The sequence below is a fragment of the Dendrobates tinctorius genome, unplaced genomic scaffold, assembly GCF_039654945.1.
Source record: "Dendrobates tinctorius isolate UK_male_01 unplaced genomic scaffold, ASM3965494v1 ptg000374l, whole genome shotgun sequence".
In the NCBI taxonomy this organism is placed as follows: Eukaryota; Metazoa; Chordata; class Amphibia; order Anura; family Dendrobatidae; genus Dendrobates; species Dendrobates tinctorius.
The window spans coordinates 791312-810479 of NW_027362040.1; positions in this window are offsets into that span (position 1 = coordinate 791312).

The following is a 19168-nucleotide window of genomic DNA, read 5'->3' on the forward strand; positions in this document are numbered from 1 at the left end:
GAGACATATGAAATGAAACGGGGAGAAATATACCTGTTTTCTAGTACCTCCCCCCTTGGCACCTCACACACCCCCCTCCTCTGTTCGAGCCCGTGGGGTCGGACACGACGAGTCACCAAGCAGTGTGTTCTAGACAACGCATCTGCATTTCTGTGCGCTGTGCCCGCCCTGTGCTCAATGGAAAATTTAAACCCTTGTAATGCTAAGAACCAGCGTGTCACCCGCGCATTGCCTTCTTTTGCCCGGGACATCCACGTTAGGGGCGAATGGTCCGTCACTAGTCTAAACTGGCGACCTAGTAAATAATAGCGCAAGGTGCACAGGGCCCATTTCACAGCCAGGGCTTCCCGCTCAACTACACTGTAGTTCTTTTCTGCTCTCGTAAGCTTTCTGCTTAGATAGGCCACTGGGTATTCCTCGCCATTTACTTCTTGAGACAAAACCGCGCCGAGGCCCACCCCAGAGGCGTCCGTTTGGACAATAAACTCCCGTTTAAAGTCTGGTGCAACCAACACTGGTTGGTCACAGAGGACTGTTTTCAATCGCTGAAAGGCCTCCTCTGCTTCTGCGCTCCACTTTATTGTGACCGATTTCGACCCCTTAGTAAGATCTGTGAGAGGAGCTGCGATAGTCGCAAAATGTTTGATGAACCGCCTATAATAACCAACGATCCCTAAAAAAGCTCCAACCTGTTTTTTGGTTACCGGTCGTGGCCAATTTTGAATAGCGTCCACTTTAGTGGCTTGAGGCTTCACGACGCCTCTCCCTATGCTATATCCCAGATAGCGAGCCTCTTCCAATCCCAACGTACATTTCTTGGGATTGGCAGTCAACCCAGCTGTTTTTAGGGAGTCTAAGACGGCTTGTACTTTTGACAAATGCGTGTCCCAGTCATCGCTAAAGATAATGATGTTGTCCAAGTACTCGGATGCATACTGGCCATGGGGTTTTAGGACAATATCCATTAGACGTTGGAAGGTGGCTGCGGCACCATGCAACCCAAATGGCATATCTCGGTCCTGGAATAATCCCTGGGGCGTAACAAAGGCAGTTTTCTCTTTGGCTGATTCCGTGAGGGGAATATGCCAATAACCTTTTGTTAAGTCAATAGTGGATATGTACCTGGCCGAACCCAGTCTCTCTATCAGTTCATCGACTCTTGGCATCGGGTAGGCATCGAATTTCGATACTTCATTTACTTTCCGAAAATCGTTACAAAATCGGATAGTCCCATCGGGTTTGGGCACCAGTACGATAGGGCTAGCCCCATCACTCCGGGACTCCTCAATGACCCTGAGCTCTAACATCTTCTTCACTTCCTGGGCAATGGCTTGTCTCCGAGCCTCCGGAATTCGATATGGTTTTAGCCGTATCCGCTCCTGTGGATCAGTAACAATGTCATGTTTAATTAGGTGAGTCCGGCCAGGAAGTTCTGAGAAAATATCTGCGTTCCTCTGTATGAACTCCCTGGTCTCTCGTTTATGGCTTTCGGATAGCGTGTCTGCAATACCCACTTCTGGCGGAGCTACCTGGGGGTCCTTTACCTTAGAAGGTGGTGCCCCTCGAGGCCCATCCTCAAGGGCAGCTCCTGCCACCAGACTCTCCCTGTCCCACCAGGCCTTAAGCAAGTTTATGTGGTATATTTGTGCGGGCTTTCTCTTGTCTGGTTGGTGTATCTTATAATTTACTTCACCTATTCGTTCCAGCACTTCGTATGGTCCCTGCCATTTCGCAAGAAATTTATTTTCTACGGTAGGCACTAGAGTTGAGCGAAACGGGTCGAAAAATTTCAAAAGTCGCCGACTTTTGGCAAAGTTGGGTTTCATGAAACGAAACCCGACCCTAGGATGAGGTCGGCCACGAGGTCGGCGACTTACGCGCCAAAGTCGCGTTTCAAAAGTTTGTTTTGCGCTCTTTTTCAGCCAATCAGGATCCACGGACACTGTGGGCAACGTAATGACATAGGCAGGGGTGACCACCATCTTTCAGAAGGGCATGCAAGTGATTGGCTTTCTTTGGTGGGCGTCACAGGGGTTATAAAAGGGTGTGCACGCCGACCGCCATCTTACTTCTGCCGATCTTAGCATAGGGAGAGGTTGCTGATTCTGTAGGGAGAGCGTTAGGCAGGGAAGAAGAAAAAAAAACTGCTTCTGCTGCTAGCGATTTTGCCTGTACAACACACCAGTCACTGTGTGTGCAGTGCAAGGGGAGGCTATATTGTGGTGGATCAGCGGTGTTGGTTGTTAGGCTGCCTTCTAAGGCTTCCTGACATCTGCATTGCTGTTTACCCACTGCCCTGCAAACTGCTTTTTTAAAAGCAATCCCAATTTTTTTTTTGTCCTGCTGAGGTACTGAGCGTGCATTTTTTCACACCATACAGCGTCAGTTGGCCTCACACAATCCAAAAGTGTTCAGTGTCCACTAGTGTCTGCAGAAATTCAAAATCTCCCTTATCCTGTAGTCACTTTTTTCACACCTGTGCCATCGAGCCTGTGACATAGCGCTCTGATATTCAGTGGGCCTCACACAATCCAAAAGTGTCCAGTGTCCACTAGTGTCTGCAGAAATTCAAAATCTCCCTTCTCCTGTAGTCACTTTTTTCACACCTGTGCCATCGAGCCTGTGACATAGCGCTCTGATATTCAGTGGGCCTCACACAATCCAAAAGTGTCCAGTGTCCACTAGTGTCTGCAGAAATTCAAAATCTCCCTTATCCTGTAGTCACTTTTTTCACACCTGTGCCATCGAGCCTGTGACATAGCGCTCTGATATTCAGTGGGCCTCACACAATCCAAAAGTGTCCAGTGTCCACTAGTGTGTGCAGAAATTCAAAATCTCCCTTATCCTGTAGTCACTTTTTTCACACCTGTGCCATCGAGCCTGTGACATAGCGCTCTGATATTCAGTGGGCCTCACACAAATCCAAAAGTGTCCAGTGTCCACTAGTGTCTGCAGAAATGCAAAATCTCCCTTATCCTATAGTCACTTTTTTCACACCTGTGCCATCGAGCCTGTGACATAGCGCTCTGATATTCAGTGGGCCTCGCACAATCCAAAAGTGTCCAGTGTCCACTAGTGTCTGCAGAAATTCAAAATCTCCCTTATCCTGTAGTCACTTTTTTCACACCTGTGCCATCGAGCCTGTGACATAGCGCTCTGATATTCAGTGGGCCTCACACAATCCAAAAGTGTCCAGTGTCCACTAGTGTCTGCAGAAATTCAAAATCTCCCTTATCCTGTAGTCACTTTTTTCACACCTGTGCCATCGAGCCTGTGACATAGCGCTCTGATATTCAGTGGGCCTCACACAATCCAAAAGTGTCCAGTGTCCACTAGTGTCTGCAGAAATTCAAAATCTCCCTTATCCTGTAGTCACTTTTTTCACACCTGTGCCATCGAGCCTGTGACATAGCGCTCTGATATTCAGTGGGCCTCACACAATCCAAAAGTGTCCAGTGTCCACTAGTGTCTGCAGAAATTCAAAATCTCCCTTATCCTGTAGTCACTTTTTTCACACCTGTGCCATCGAGCCTGTGACATAGCGCTCTGATATTCAGTGGGCCTCACACAATCCAAAAGTGTCCAGTGTCCACTAGTGTCTGCAGAAATTCAAAATCTCCCTTATCCTGTAGTCACTTTTGTCACACCTGTGCCATCGAGCCTGTGACATAGCACTCCGATATTCAGTGGGCCTCACACAATCCAAAAGTGTCCAGTGTCCACTAGTGTCTGCAGAAATTCAAAATCTCCCTTATCCTATAGTCACTTTTTTCACACCTGTGCCATCGAGCCTGTGACATAGCGCTCTGATATTCAGTGGGCCTCACACAATCCAAAAGTGTCCAGTGTCCACAAGTGTCTGCAGAAATTCAAAATCTCCCCTGTCCTATAGACACCTTGTACCTTGTTTTACATTACTATATAGTTTGTTGGATTTTGTCTACATTTCTACCAAAAATGAGGAAGGCTGGTGGAAGAGGCCGTGGAATTGTGTGGGGGTTGGCAGCTGGTAATAATGGTGTTGGTGGAGGATCTGATGGTAGTGGCAAAAGCAAAATAGGACCGAATGCAGGAGGTGTTGAGCCTGCGTCATCGTCTGGCTCCACAAGGCCTTGAAGGCTTAGTTTTCTAGGAGTTGGCAAACCGCTTTTAAAGCCAGAGCTTCAGGAAAAAGTTTTGTCTTACATTGCTGACTCAGCCTCCAGCTCTATCGCCTCCTCTTCTGAAGTTGTAAAAAATAAAAGCACTGAGTCGTCATTGGAGGCTCATGTTCATGAACCACACCTTTCCTTGTGTCCTTCACCCCAACCAAGATTGAAGGATTACGCAGGCCATACTACTGATTACTCCATGGAGCTGTTTTCACATACCATGCCTGGATTATCAAGTGAAATGGTGAATTACCCAGGCCAAGATGAATCTGACATGGAGTGCACTGATGCACAGCCGCTGATAGATGATTCTGCTGGTACATTCACTCAAAGCACTACATTGTCCTCGCAGTGTACAGAGCCAGATTCTGACCCTGATGAGACTCAGGTGCCCCTTCCCGCACACTATACCACCATACACGGTGACACAGAGGAAGGTGCACATGACATTGAAGAGGAGGTGATGGATGACCCAGTTGTTGACCCAGATTGGCATCCATTGGGGGAAGAGGGTGCTGCTTCCAATAGCTCAGATGAGGAGGAGCATCCACAGCAGACATCGACATCGCAACATCTGTTATCTGGCAAGCCCGGAGCACTCCAAAGACAGGTTCCAAAAATCAAAAGAGTTGCTGGACAGCTTGTCCAGACGGTCAAAAGATCACAGCGTGCTAGGCCGCAAAATGTCTGCCAAAGTAGGAAGAGTGCAGTGTGGCACTTTTTTGAACAAAATCCTCATGATCAGGCCAAGGTTATCTGTAAGAAGTGCGCAAAGACCTTTAGCCGAGGGAAAAATCTGAAAAATTTGAATACCAGTTGCATGCTTAGACATTTAACCAGCATGCACTTGCAAGCGTGGACACAACACCAAACCTCAAGTGCCACATGTGCAACTGATCACAAAGAAGGTAGTCAACAACGCTACATTGTTTCCCCCACTGTAAGCCCACCGGTTAGCACAGCAGCAAATGTTGAGGTGTCGTTGCAAGGCCACAGCAGTCAGGGAATCCCACTGTTATATCAACGAAATACTGAATCTAGGCCATCAGAAAGAACACCAACTCCATCACCATCATCAACCCTCTCTCAGTCCGCCCTGTCCACCGCTACTTCCACCATATGCAGCTCTCAAGTCCAGCTCACCCTCCCAGACACTATGAGTAGGTCAAGAAAGTACTCAGTCTCTCATCCGCGTACACTGGGTTTGAACGCCCACATTGCCAAACTAATCTCGTTTGAGATGATGCCCTGTCGGTTGGTGGAAAGCGCAGTTTTCCGCGAACTCATGGCCTATGCAGTACCACGCTATGACCTACCCAGTCGCCACTTCTTCTCTCGCAAAGCCATCCCAGCCCTCCACCATCATGTAAAAGACCGCATTGTCCATGCACTCAAGCAGTCAGTGAGTGGAAAGGTGCACCTCACAACTGATGCATGGTCCAGTCGGCATGGCCAGGGCCGTTACGTGTCCATCACTGCGCACTGGGTTAATGTGGTGGATGCAGGGTCCACAGGGGACAGCGGTGGTGGGACAGTGCTGCCTAGCCCACGGTATAGGAAACAGTTAGCTGTAGGCGTTCGACCCTCCTCCTCCTCCTCCAGAAGCGAAAGCTCGTCCACAGAGCGCAGTCGTATGAGCACTCCATCTGCAGCTGCCACTGTTGCACACGAGGTGTCCCCCTATCGACCAGCTAGTGGAATGCGTCAGCAGGCTGTGTTGCAGATGATGTGTTTGGGCGACAGACACACTGCCGAGGTGCTGGCCGAGTACTTGAAGCGACAAACTGAGTCATGGCTGGGCAGTGTACATCTTAAGGCAGGCAAGGTAGTTAGTGATAATTTTGTGGCAGCCATAGCCCTTTCAAAACTCAGCCTCATACCTTGCTTGGCTCACACCTTGAACCTGGTGGTGCAGTGCTTCCTCAAAAATTATCCGGAGTTAACAGCCCTGCTCCAGAAGGTGCGAAGACTGTGCGCGCACATCCGCCGGTCGCCTGTTCACTCCGTTCGTATGCAGAAGCTGCAGCGATTGCTCCACCTTCCCAACCACCGCCTCATTATCGACATTGCAACAAGGTGGAACTCCACCCTGCACATGGTGGAGCGGCTGTGCGAGCAGAGGCAGGCCATAATGCATTTGTGGGAGGATACACGGCCAGGCACTTTGAGAGCAGACATGGAGTTGACAGGTGTGCAGTGGTCGAAGCTGAAAGACCTCTGTAAAGTCCTTCAGTGTTTTGAGTAATGCACACGGCTGGTAAGCGCAGACGACGCCATCCTAAGCATGAGCATCCCACTTATGCGTCTGCTCATGCAAACTTTGACGCACCTTAAGGAGCAGGCGTCTGCAGCCAATGTTGATGAGGAGGAAGAGGAGGAGGGAATCCTTGATGAGATTCAGCCATTGTCTGCTCAGGGACCTCTCCTGGATGAGGTGGAGGAAGAAGAGGAGGAGGAGGATGAGGATGGGGATGATTACTTAGGGGAGGAGGATGCATCTCGTGGGGCAAATGAAAATGTTGGCGTGGCAAGGTCTGGTACAGGGTTTGTGCGTGACTGGAGGGATGTGGATTTGCCAGAAAGTGCTCCTCCAATCAGCACTTGCAGTGCATCATTGACACCGGGAACATTGGCCAACATATCAGATTATGCCTTGCAGATCCTAAAAAGGGACCTCCGCATTGCCAAAATGATGAACGATGACGACTACTGGTTGGCCAGCATCCTGGATCCACGCTATAAAGGCAAATTACAAAACATCATGCAACAGGAGAACCTTGACCTAATATTGGCTAATAAGCAACTCTGGTAAATCGGTTGCTTGAGGCATTCCCAGCACACAGCAGCGGTGATGGTTCTCACACGAGCCGTACGGGCCGGGGGCAGCTTGGCAGAGGTGTTCATGGTTCACACAGCAGAAGTGGCGTTGGAGACAGGGGTTTCATGACAATGTTGTGGACTGATTTTTCACGGACCGCTCACACAACTGGTAATACTGCATCGATGGAAAGTGACAGGAGACAGCAGTTGTCAACTATGGTTACAAACTACTTTTCCTCCCATATCGATGTTCTCCCACACAGGTCATTCCCCTTTGACTATTGTGGCGCTAAACTGGACACCTGGCCTGAATTGGCCCAATATGCCTTACAGGAGCTCGCTTGCCCAGCTGCAAGTGTGCTATCGGAAAGAGTCTTCAGTGCAGCTGGATCAATCCTGATAGAAAAGGACCCGTCTGTCAACCCAAAATGTGGATGATCTAACCTTCATTAAAATGAACCATGCATGGGTTTCCAAGGATTTTGTCCCACCTTCCCCTGATGACACATAGGGTGACAGAAAAATGGCTTGCTTTGGTCCACCTCTTCCTGGGACTTGACCTATTTCGCCTTTTGCATCAGCTGAATGTCCAACATCAACATATGCCACTTTCTAAAACTCCCTAACTGTGCTGCCTCCCCCCCCATGGCCGGGGTCACCACCTAGCGCACGACACCGTGCGAGTGCCGTTGCCCTGGACAGGTGGGTAGGCCGACTCTTGGGCGCGGGCACTGGCACAGGGTCCCTCATAGTGCAATCAAGTGTCTCTGACGGTGGTGGTGCACACCCGCCGTCATACACACCGCCGTACTATGAGGGGCCCAGTGCCAGTACCGACGCCCACGAGTGGGCCCCCCTTGATTGGGCAGGGCCCCAGCATTTGCAATCTTTACCTCTCCCTGCTCCTCCGCTGTGTAGTCTGGGCCGTCAAATCCATACTGTACCTGACACCGTCTGAGCCTGCCTCTTGATGTATAGACATATATTTTGAATGTGTACGCTATCCATACATGTTATCCGGGGATACTGTACCCTTTCTCACCTTTGTGCAATCACGTGCAAGCCATACTGGGCCTAACACCGTCTGAGCCTGCCTCCTGATGTATAGACATATATTTTGAATGTGTACGCTATCCATACATGTTATCCTGGAATACGGTACCCTTTCTCACCTTTGTGCAATCACGTGCAAGCCATACTGGGCCAAACACCGTCTGAGCCTGCCTCCTGATGTATAGACATATATTTTGAATGTGTATGCTATCCATACATGTTATCCTGGGATACGGTACCCTTTCTCACCTTTGTGCAATCACGTGTAAACCATACTGGGCGTGAGAACGGCTGGCGAGCTGTTAAGCAAGCTACAGCACCTGTGGTTTGCACACGTAAGTTTTTCATTTTTTCAGGAATGACGGTTAGGCCTAATTCCGGAACTGCGGTTGACCTGCACTTACTGGGAAATCATCGTTCGCGGGTAATAATTGTAATCAGTGATCCCCATCACTAACGTTGTTCAGCGGGTTATCTGCACCTGTAAGCGACAAACGCTGGCCTTTTCAGTGTAGCGCACATGCAGCCATGGACATGTAAGGGCATGACACACCAGTTATTGGCCAATCTCATGTGCCAGAGCCTCACGTGTCCCTCTAGTAAGCCGGACTCGGACCGCGGGGCATGACGGAGTCTCGTTCGTTAACGGAATTAAGCTTGCAATGTGTGCATCTTTTCTGTAGCTGGCATGGTTGAGGTTTCCCAGGTGGAGTCGAATTTAACCGTAGGCTCCACTCCTGGTGGTGCCCTTCTGGACATTCCTTTAAGGATCAGCTTTGCAACCATACTGCCCACGTAAAACAAACACTTTGCCTTCATGAACGCTGTTTGGAGGGTCATGACTCGTGGGAATAACGCCGCCCAATCAGTTAACCTGCTAGAGAGATCCTTTGTTGCTCCCAAGCATGACATCACACTCCCTAGGAGGAAGGTAATGCCACTGTGGCGACCGTACTCCTGGGGGCGACACAAGTGCACTGATGCCCAGCCACTGCTCGATGAATCTGCTGGTACATTGACCCAGACCACTACATTCCCCTCGCACGCTACACGGCCTGAATCTGACCCTGATGAAACTCAGGTTACCCTTCCCATATACAGTTCCATCTTACACGGTGACAAAGAGGAAGCTGCAGATGAAAGTGCAGGTTCGGCCCACCCGCCATCAGACACACCACCGTACTATCAGGGGCCCTGTGCCAGTGCCGTCACCAACGAGTGGGCCCCCCCTGCTTGCTCAAGATCACAGCACTTGCAAGGTTGAAATACTGTGCAGTGAGATGGAAGATGGGGACGACGAGGAGTCCAGACTAGTACAGGGATTCCCTAGCGAGGAGACTTATTTGATTGTTTTCAATGTTGGGACAGCAATTTTTGGGGAGCACTATACTCTGGAGAATGATAGATGGGGCCCACCATACACTGGAACTAGAGTTGAGCGACTTTTGTTTTTTTAGGGTCGTGTTTCGTTTCGTGAAACCCGACTTTTCCAAAAGTCGGGTCGAGCAAGATCGTCCGATTATAGGGAAAAGTCGGGGTCGTCCCGAAACACGAAACCCAATGTAAGTCAATGGGGAATAAAAGTCGGCAGTGAGAGGAGGACAGGAAACACACCTACAGTGCCCATTTGTATGCCAAAAGCATCAATTCTTCTTACTTAAGCTTGTCAACCTTAATTAACTTCATAATACAAGTTACGCACTGAAAAATGGGGGTTATTTGGCTAAAGTTGTGGGGGGGGGAGGGCTGGCTGCAGGTTTTCATGTGCCCTGGGCGAAAGAGCGCCCCTTTAACACATACCACAACTCATCATGCTCCGATACGGCAGATAAATAGCGGTATAGTACAATGAAAAATACCTCACTTTTTACATCTCATGACGAGGCCCATCTATTTCTCCATACAGAATCATTGGTCCCATATAATGTTTGAAACAGTATATGATGAGCTCCACATAATGCTACAGTATATGTTGGTCCCCATGGATGAAGCTCCACTGTCTTATGGGCCCATATAATGCTCCAAACATAATGGGCCCCATTTCTAATGCTCTAATGTATAATGGGCCCTGTAAATGCTGCTCCAGTGTCTGATGTCCACCTTTGGAATGTTCCAGTGTATGGTGGGCCCCATCTATCATTCTCCAGAGTATATTGCTCCCCAAAAATTGCTGTCCCAACATTGAAAACAATCAAATAAGTTTCCTCGCTAGGGAATCCCTGTACTTGTCTGGACAGGTGCTGTAGCTTGCTTAACAGCTTGCCAGCCGTTCTCACGCCCAGTATGGATTGCACGTGATTGCACAAAGGTTAGAAAGGGTACCGTATCCCTGGATAACATGTATGGATAGCGTACACATTCAAAATATATGTCTCAGGAGGCAGGCTCAGACGGTGTCAGGCCCAGTATGGATTGCACGTGATTGCACAAAGGTTAGAAAGGGTACCGTATCCCTGGATAACATGTATGGATAGCGTACACATTCAAAATATATGTCTCAGAACGCAGGCTCAGACGGTGTCAGGCACAGTATGGATTGCACGTGATTGCACAAAGGTTAGAAAGGGTACCGTATCCCCGGATAACATGTATGGATAGCGTACACATTCAAAATATATGTCTCAGGAGGCAGGCTCAGACGGTGTTAGGCCCAGTATGGATTGCACGTGATTGCACAAAGGTTAAAAAGGGTACCGTATCCCCGAATAACATGTATGGATAGCGTACACATTCAAAATATATGTCTCAGGAGGCAGGCTCAGACGGTGTCAGGCACAGTATGGATTTGACGGCCCAGATTACACAGCGGAGGAGCAGGGAGAGGTAAAGATTGCAAATGCTGGGGCCCTGCCCAAGCAAGGGGGGCCCACTCGTGGGCGTCGGTACTGGCACTGGGCCCCTCATAGTACAGCGGTGTGTCTGACGGCGGGTGTGCACCACCACCGTCAGAGACACTTGATTGCACTATGAGGGACCCTGTGCCAGTGCCCGCGCCCAAGAGTCGGCCTACCCACCTGTCCAGGGCAACGGCACTCGCACGGTGTCGTGCGGTAGGTGGTGACCCCGGCCATGGGGGGGAGGCAGCACAGTTAGGGAGTTTTAGAAAGTGGCATATGTTGATGTTGGACATTCAGCTGATGCAAAAGGCGAAATAGGTGAAGTACCAGGAAGAGGTGGACCAAAGCTAGCCATTTTTCTGTCACCCTATGTGTCATCAGGGGAAGGTGGGACAAAATCCTTGGAAACCCATGCGTAGTTCATTTTAATGAAGGTTAGATCATCCACATTTTGGGTTGACAGACGGGTCCTTTTTTCTGTCAGGATTGATCCAGCTGCACTGAAGACTCTTTCCGATAGCACACTTGCAGCTGGGCAAGCGAGCTCCTGTAAGGCATATTGGGCCAATTCAGGCCAGGTGTCCAGTTTAGTGGCCCAATAGTCAAAGGGGAATGACCTGTGTGGGAGAACATCGATATGGGAGGTAAAGTAGTTTGTAACCATAGTTGACAACTGCTGTCTCCTGTCACTTTCCATCGATGCAGTATTACCAGTTGTGTGAGCGGTATTTGAAAAATCAGTCCACAACATTGTCATGAAACCCCTGTCTCCAACGCCACTTCTGCTGTGTGCACCACGAACACCTCTGCCAAGCTGCCCCCGGCCCGTACGGCTCGTGTGAGAACCATCACCGCTGCTGTGTGCTGGGAATGCCTCAAGCAACCGATTTACCAGAGTTGCTTGTTTATTAGCCAATATTAGGTCAAGGTTCTCCTGTGGCATGATGTTTTGTAATTTGCCTTTATAGCGTGGATCCAGGATGCTGGCCAACCAGTAGTCGTCATCGTTCATCATTTTGGCAATGCGGGGGTCCCTTTTTAGGATCCACAAGGCATAATCTGACATGTGGGCCAATGTTCCCGGTGTCAATGATGCACTGCGAGTGCTGGGTGGAGGAGCACTTTCTGGCAAATCCACATCCCTCCAGTCACGCACAAACCCTGTACCAGACCTTGCCACGCCAACATTTTCACTTGCCCCACGAGATGCATCCTCCTCCCCTAAGTAATCATCCCCATCCTCCTCCTCCTCCTCTTCTTCCTCCACCTCGTCCAGGAGAGGTCCCTGAGCAGACAATGGCTGAATGTCATCAAGGATTCCCTCCTCCTCTTCCTCCTCATCAACATTGGCTGCAGACGCCTGCTCCTTAAGGTGCGTCAAAGTTTGCATGAGCAGACGCATAAGTGGGATGCTCATGCTTAGGATGGCGTCGTCTGCGCTTACCAGCCGTGTGCATTCCTCAAAACACTGAAGGACTTTACAAAGTTCTTTCAGCTTCGACCACTGCACGCCTGTCAACTCCATGTCTGCTCTCAAAGTGCCTGGCCGTGTATCCTCCCACAAATGCATTATGGCCTGCCTCTGCTCACACAGCCGCTCCACCATGTGCAGGGTGGAGTTCCACCTTGTTGCAATGTCGATAATGAGGCGGTGGTTGGGAAGGTGGAGCAATCGCTGCAGCTTCTGCATACGAACGGAGTGTACAGGCGACCGGCGGATGTGCGCGCACAGTCTTCGCACCTTCTGGAGCAGGGCTGTTAACTCCGGATAATTTTTGAGGAAGCACTGCACCACCAGGTTCAAGGTGTGAGCCAAGCAAGGTATGTGGCTGAGTTTTGAAAGGGCTATGGCTGCCACAAAATTAGGGCCATTATCACTAACTACCTTGCCTGCCTCAAGATGTACACTGCCCAGCCATGACTCAGTTTGTCGCTTCAAGTACTCGGCCAGCACCTCGGCGGTGTGTCTGTCGCCCAAACACATCATCTGCAACACAGCCTGCTGACGCTTTCCACTAGCTGCTCGATAGGGGGACACATCGTGTGCAACAGTGGCAGCTGCAGATGGAGTGCTCGTACGACTGCGCTCTGTGGACGAGCTTTCGCTTCTGGAGGAGGAGGAGGAGGAGGAGGAGGAGGAGGGTCGAACGCCTACAGCCAACTGTTTCCTATACCGTGGGCTAGGCAGCACTGTCCCACCACCGCTGTCCCCTGTGGACCCTGCATCCACCACATTAACCCAGTGCGCAGTGATGGACACGTAACGGCCCTGGCCATGCCGACTGGACCATGCATCAGTTGTGAGGTGCACCTTTCCGCTCACTGACTGCTTGAGTGCATGGACAATGCGGTCTTTCACATGATGGTGGAGGGCTGGGATGGCTTTGCGAGAGAAGAAGTGGCGACTGGGTAGGTCATAGCGTGGTACTGCATAGGTCATGAGTTCGCGGAAAGCTGTGCTTTCCACCAACCGAAAGGGCATCATCTCAAACGAGATTAGTTTGGCAATGTGGGCGTTCAAACCCAGTGTACGCGGATGAGAGACTGAGTACTTTCTTGACCTACTCATAGTGTCTGGGAGGGTGAGCTGGACTTGAGAGCTGCATATGGTGGAAGTAGCGGTGGACAGGGCGGACTGAGAGAGGGTTGATGATGGTGATGGAGTTGGTGTTCTTTCTGATGACCTAGAATCAGTCTTTCGTTGATATAACAGTGGGATTCCCTGACTGCTGTGGTCTTGCAACGACACCTCAACATTTGCTGCTGTGCTAACCGGTGGGCTTACAGTGGGGGAAACAATGTAGCGTTGCTGACTACCTTCGTTGTGATCAGTTGCACATGTGGCACTTGAGGTTTGGTGTTGTGTCCACGCTTGCAAGTGCATGCTGGTTAAATGTCTAAGCATGCAACTGGTATTCAAATTTTTCAGATTTTTCCCTCGGCTAAAGGTCTTTGCGCACTTCTTACAGATAACCTTGGCCTGATCATGAGGATTTTGTTCAAAAAAGTGCCACACTGCACTCTTCCTACTTTGGCAGACATTTTGCGGCCTAGCACGCTGTGATCTTTTGACCCTCTGGACAAGCTGTCCAGCAACTCTTTTGATGTTTGGAACCTGTCTTTGGAGTGCTCCAGGCCTGCCAGATAACAGCTGTTGCGATGTCGGTCTGCTGTGGATGCTCCTCATCTGAGCTATTGGAAGCAGCACCCTCTTCCCCCAATGGATGCCAATCTGGGTCAACAACTGGGTCATCCATCACCTCCTCTTCTATGTCATGTGCACCTTTCTCTGTGTCACCGTGTATGGTGGTATAGTGTGCGGGAAGGGGCACCTGAGTCTCATCAGGGTCAAAATCTGGCTCTGTACACTGCGAGGACAATGTAGTGCTCTGAGTGAATGTACCAGCAGAATCATCCATCAGCGGCTGTGCATCAGTGCACTCCATGTCAGATTCATCTTGGCCTGGGTAATTCACCATTTCACTTGATAATCCAGGCATGGTATGTGAAAACAGCTCCATGGAGTAATCAGTAGTATGGCCTGCGTCATCCTTCAATCTTGGTTGCGGTGAAGGACACAAGGAAAGGTGTGGTTCATGAACATGAGCCTCCAATGACGACTCAGTGCTTTTACTTTTTACAACTGAAGAAGAGGAGGCGATAGAGCTGGAGGCTGAGTCAGCAATGTAAGACAAAACTTTTTCCTGATGCTCTGCCTTTAAAAGCGGTTTGCCAACTCGTAGAAAACTAAGCGTTCGAGGCCTTATGTAGCCAGACGATGACGCAGGGTCAGCACCTCCTGCATTCGGTCCTATTTTGCTCTTGCCACTACCATCAGATCCACCACCAACACCATCATTACCAGCTGCCAACCCCCGCCCAATTCCACAGCCTCTTCCACCAGCCTTCCTCATTTTTGGTAGAAATGTAGACAAAATCCAACAAACTATATAGTAATGTAAAACAAGGTACAAGGTGTCTATAGGACAGGGGAGATTTAGAATTTCTGCACACACTTGTGGACAGTGGACACTTTTGGATTGTGTGAGGCCCACTGATATCTGAGCGCTATGTGACAGGCTCGATGGCACAGCTGCCTGTGACCAAAGTGACGAGAGGATAATGGAGATTTTGAATCTCTGCGCACACTTTTGGACACTGGACACTTGTGGATTGTGTGAGGCCCACTGATATCTGAGCGCTATGTGACAGGCTCAATGGCACAGCTGCCTGTGACCAAAGTGACGAGAGGATAATGGAGATTTTGAATCTCTGCGCACACTTTTGGACACTGGACACTTGTGGATTGTGTGAGGCCCACTGATATCTGAGCGCTATGTGACACACTCGATGGCACAGCTGCCTGTGACCAAAGTGACGAGAGGATAATGGAGATTTTGAATCTCTGCGCACACTTTTGGACACTGGACACTTGTGGATTGTGTGAGGCCCACTGATATCTGAGCGCTATGTGACACGCTCGATGGCACAGCTGCCTGTGACCAAAGTGACGAGAGGATAATGGAGATTTTGAATCTCTGCGCACACTTTTGGACACTGGACACTTGTGGATTGTGTGAGGCCCACTGATATCTGAGCGCTATGTGACACGCTCGATGGCACAGCTGCCTGTGACCAAAGTGACGAGAGGATAATGGAGATTTTGAATCTCTGCGCACACTTTTGGACACTGGACACTTGTGGATTGTGTGAGGCCCACTGATATCTGAGCGCTATGTGACAGGCTCGATGGCACAGCTGCCTGTGACAAAAGTGACGAGAGGATAATGGAGATTTTGAATCTCTGCGCACACTTTTGGACACTGGACACTTGTGGATTGTGTGAGGCCCACTGATATCTGAGCGCTATGTGACAGGCTCGATGGCACAGCTGTGACCAAAGTGACGAGAGGATAATGGAGATTTTGAATCTCTGCGCACACTTTTGGACACTGGACACTTGTGGATTGTGTGAGGCCCACTGATATCTGAGCGCTATGTGACACGCTCGATGGCACAGCTGCCTGTGACCAAAGTGACGAGAGGATAATGGAGATTTTGAATCTCTGCGCACACTTTTGGACACTGGACACTTGTGGATTGTGTGAGGCCCACTGATATCTGAGCGCTATGTGACAGGCTCGATGGCACAGCTGCCTGTGACCAAAGTGACGAGAGGATAATGGAGATTTTGAATCTCTGCGCACACTTTTGGACACTGGACACTTGTGGATTGTGTGAGGCCCACTGATATCTGAGCGCTATGTGACACGCTCGATGGCACAGCTGCCTGTGACCAAAGTGACGAGAGGATAATGGAGATTTTGAATCTCTGCGCACACTTTTGGACACTGGACACTTGTGGATTGTGTGAGGCCCACTGATATCTGAGCGCTATGTGACACGCTCGATGGCACAGCTGCCTGTGACCAAAGTGACGAGAGGATAATGGAGATTTTGAATCTCTGCGCACACTTTTGGACACTGGACACTTGTGGATTGTGTGAGGCCCACTGATATCTGAGCGCTATGTGACACGCTCGATGGCACAGCTGCCTGTGACCAAAGTGACGAGAGGATAATGGAGATTTTGAATCTCTGCGCACACTTTTGGACACTGGACACTTGTGGATTGTGTGAGGCCCACTGATATCTGAGCGCTATGTGACACGCTCGATGGCACAGCTGCCTGTGACCAAAGTGACGAGAGGATAATGGAGATTTTGAATCTCTGCGCACACTTTTGGACACTGGACACTTGTGGATTGTGTGAGGCCCACTGATATCTGAGCGCTATGTGACAGGCTCGATGGCACAGCTGTGACAAAAGTGACTAGATGATAAGGGAGATTGGATTGCTTTTAAAAAAGCAGTTTGCGGAGCAGTGGGTAAACAGCAATGCCAGCGTGTCAGGAAGCCTTAAAAGGCAGCCCAACAACCAACACCACTGATACACCACAATATAGCCTCCCCTTGCACTGCACACACAGTGACTTGTGTGTTGCGCAGGCCAAATCGCTAGCAGCAGAAGCAGTTTTTTTGTCTTCTTCCCTGCCTAACGCTCTCCCTACAGAATCAGCAGCAACCTCTCCCTATACTAAGATCGGCAGAAGTAAGATGGCGGTCGGCGTGCACGCCCTTTTATACCCCCTGTGACGCCCACCAAAGCAAGCCAATCACTTGCATGCCCTTCTGAAAGATGGTGGTGACCCGTGCCTAGGTCATCACGTTGCCCACAGTGTCCGTGGATCCTGATTGGCTGAAAAAGAGCGCAAAACAAACTTTTGAAACGCGACTTTGGCGCGTAAGTCGCCGACCTCGTGGCCGACCTGATCCTAGGGTCGGGTTTCGTTTCATGAAACCTGACTTTGCCAAAAGTCGGCGACTTTTGAATTTTTTCGACCCGTTTCGCTCAACTCTAACTGGAACATTCCAAAGGTGGACATCAGACACTGGAGCAGCATTTACAGGGCCCATTATACACTAGAGCATTAGAAATGGGGCCCATTATGTTTGGAGCTTTTTTTGGGCCCATAAGACAGTGGAGCTTCATCCATGGGGACCAACATATACTGTAGCATTATGTGGAGCTCATCATATACTGTTTCAAACATTATATGGGACCAATGATTCTGTATGGAGAAATAGATGGGCCTCGTCATGAGATGTAAAAAGTGAAGTATTTTTCATTGTACTATACCGCTATTTCTCTGCCGTATCGGAGCATGATGAGTTATGGTATGTGTTAAAGGGGCGCTCTTTTGCCCAGGGCACATGAAAACCTGGAGCCAGCCCTACCCCTTCCACAACTATAGCCAAATAACCCCCATTTTTCAGTGCGTAACTTGTATTATGAAGTTAATTAAGGTTGACAAGCTTAAGTAAGAAGAATTGATGCTTTTGGCATTCAAATGGGCACTGTAGGTGTGTTTCCTGTCCTCCTCTCACTGCCGACCTTTATTCCCCATTGACTTACATTGGGTTTCGTGTTTCGGGGCGACCCCGACTTTTCCCTATAATCGGCCGATCTTGCTCGACCCGACTTTTGGAAAAGTCGGGTTTCACGAAACGAAACTCGACCCTAAAAAACCAAAAGTCGCTCAACTCTAGTAGGCACCAATACCAACACCCTGTCTCTGGGTTGAAAGACTCGTGTTTTTGCCGCTCGGTTGTATACCCTGCTTTGAGCATGTTGTGCGCTCTCTAAACACTCTTTAACTATTGGCATAACTGCTGCAATTCGGTCCTGCATAAGTGTTATGTGTTCAATTACACTGCGATAAGGAGTCACCTCTTGTTCCCAAGTCTCCTTGGCAATATCTAACAGGCCTCTAGGACACCGCCCATAAACCAACTCAAAAGGTGAAAAGCTTGTGGAGGATTGGGGTACCTCACGTATAGCGAACAGGAGGTATGGTAGTAGGGCATCCCAATCTCTCCTGTCCTTATCCACCACCCTTTTCAACATTCCCTTTAAGGTTTTGTTAAAGCGCTCCACCAAACCGTCAGTCTGAGGGTGATATACTGAGGTACGCAAATGGGAGATTTTTAGTAGTTTACATAAATCCCTAAGTATACGAGACATAAAGGGGGTCCCTTGATCCGTAAGTATCTCATTCGGAATGCCGGTGCGGGAAAACATATTAACCAGCTCCTTTGAAATTGATTTCGCATTGGCATTCCGCAAAGGCACTGCTTCGGGATAACGCGTGGCGTAATCCAATGCTACCAAAATGTACTGATGACCCCTGGCAGATTTAACTAATGGACCGACTATATCCATTGCTATCCTCTCGAAGGGCACCTCTATTATTGGTAAGGGCACTAAGGGGCTTCTAAAATGTGACATAGGTGCGGTCAATTGACACGTAGGACATGACCGACAGTACTGGGTCACGTCTCCCACTAGACCCGGCCAAAAGAAACGTTGCAGAATACGGTGTTTTGTCTTTTCTACCGCCAGGTGTCCTCCCAAGGGATGTTTATGTGCCAACTCCAAAACTACCTGGCGAAAGGACTTAGGTACCACTAGTTGTTCTACCACCACCCCTCGCACCTTATAACATACAACATATCCTGCTGCACCGCCACGTGCGGGAACTCGTTTTGAGCCCCTGGGTACAATGGTCTTCCCTCGGAGACCTTTATGTTTTCCCACGCCCTTGCTAGAGTAGGATCCTGGTGCTGAGCGGTCCTGAACTTACCACGGGCCACCTCAAGATCAGGCATTTCTAAAACATCCTCTAGCTGGTCTGCCTCGCCTGCACACACAGCCAGAGGAGAGTCCGCAGATTCTAGTACTTCCTC